The sequence below is a fragment of the Mus caroli genome, unplaced genomic scaffold (assembly GCF_978045245.1).
Source record: "Mus caroli unplaced genomic scaffold, Mus_caroli_1 scaffold_18, whole genome shotgun sequence".
NCBI classification, from domain to species: domain Eukaryota; kingdom Metazoa; phylum Chordata; class Mammalia; order Rodentia; family Muridae; genus Mus; species Mus caroli.
Window position 1 is genome coordinate 70760490 of NW_028227273.1, and position 1970 is coordinate 70762459.

The window sequence follows — 1970 nt, forward strand, 5'->3', positions numbered from 1 at the left end:
GCTCCCGCCTGTCCCAGAAGCAATCCACACTCTCACCTGTGAAGAGTAGTCTTGGTGGAGTCCGGGATACAAGATGTCTCCTGCAGATGCTCAGGCAAAGCCCTTCCGGGCCAGGCAGACACCTATCCTCTGTGCAGAGTAGTCTCTGTGGAGTCGTTTTTAATTCTTATATCATATTTTCAATGACTTATATTCTGTCTTCCATTTCCTGTATTCATGATGCTTTGTAGAAACTGTATCCTATCCTAGATTTTTAAACATTTTTAGAATACTATCAATTTTTGTTTTCTTTGTTTTTTCTATTTGCATTTTATGTTCATGGACATTTTCATTCATTTTTTTCCAATTCTTTTATTTTTTGTTTTCTTTAAGGTATTTTTTGATTTCTTTGTTCTTTTGTGTGACATTCTTTTCTATTTCTTTGATAATATATTTATTACTCTTTTTCTCCTTTGGGAATCTTTTATCTCCGTAAAATGCTTGTAAGGTATTTATTTATCCTTTGTATGTGATGCAATATGGACAGATTGTAGAAGAAAGATAGCTGGCCCCAAGATGTGACATATTACCGTGACTGATTTTGTTTGTGTTTTCAAACTGATGTGGAAGGATCTCAGTTTGTTTGTGGTTGTAATAAGTCTAGGTAAAAACTCGAAGCTCAGGTTTTTTTGTTTTTTGATTTTTGTTTTGTATTTCTTGATATGTATTTGGTTTTATCCTTTTGTTTTCTTTCTGGTCATCTGCTTGATGTGGCTTGTTGTTGGTCAGACGATATCCATGATAGTTCAAGGCTGGATTTCTTGTGTCTGGCATGGCCTCATGTACACCATGGGGTCTTAACCCAAGCTAAGGACTTGGAAATGGTGACAGAGAAATGGAGGTGTGATGGTTGAAGCACTGAGTAAATGGAGTAGGAACATGGGCAGGCTTCCTACCTGGACTTTTGGTGCCCTGTTTGTTCTCTAGGAGAGCAGAAAGTCTCTCCACAGGTAGAGCAGGGAATCTCTTCCAGATACATGTACCTTGTAAAATCTGATGTGAAATGGAGAGGATTGAAGATATTATTTGTGGGTGGATACAAAGCCAGTTTGCGAGGTACACAGCAAGAAAGCTGGCAAGTAGTGTGGTCTCTGGTAGCATAGGTACATATGCCACTGCTGGAGGATTAGATACTGTGAAGAGAAGTTGGGTGAGTAGGGATAAGCTGAGTGACCACCCAGAGAGTGAAAGAGTAGAGGAGTTAGGCTTGCAAATTTGGATTTCTGGTTACTTGCATGGTGTCATTAGAGTCTTGATTGAACCATGTAACTTTGTTTTAGTTTGTCACTGGTGTAAGTAGTCAATGTTGTAAATACTCATTTCTTCACATTCCATAATGTTTTCCCCATGATCAAAACAAATGTGGAAAGAGTGAACACTTCTGACCTGGTAATTATCACAAAATAATTGAATATTGAAAGTTTAAAAACTTTGCCATTTTTCTGACAATGTGTAATAGGAATTCCTTTTTTGGTCCAATCTTTTTTGAGTTTTGTAGGATTCTTGTATGTTTATGGACATCTCTTTCTTTAGGTTAAGGAAGTCTTCTTCACTATTTCTGTTGAAGATATTTACTGGTCCTTTAATTTGGCTTTATTTACTCTCTTCCATACCTATTATCCTTAGGTTTGGTCTTCTCATTGTGTCCTGGATTTCCTGGATGATTTGGATCAAGAGCTTTTTGCAGTTTGCAGTTTCTTTGACAGTTGTGTCAATGTTTTCTATTGTATCTTCTGCACCTGAGATTCTCTCTTCTATTTCTTTTATTCTGTTGATGATGTTATCATCTAGGACTCCTGATCTATTTCCTAGCTTTTGTATTTCCAGGATTGTCTCCCTTTGTGATTTCTTTATTGTTTCTATTTTCATTGTCAGATCCTATATGGGTTTGTTCAAATCCTTTATCTGTTTCATTGTGTTTTTCTGTAATT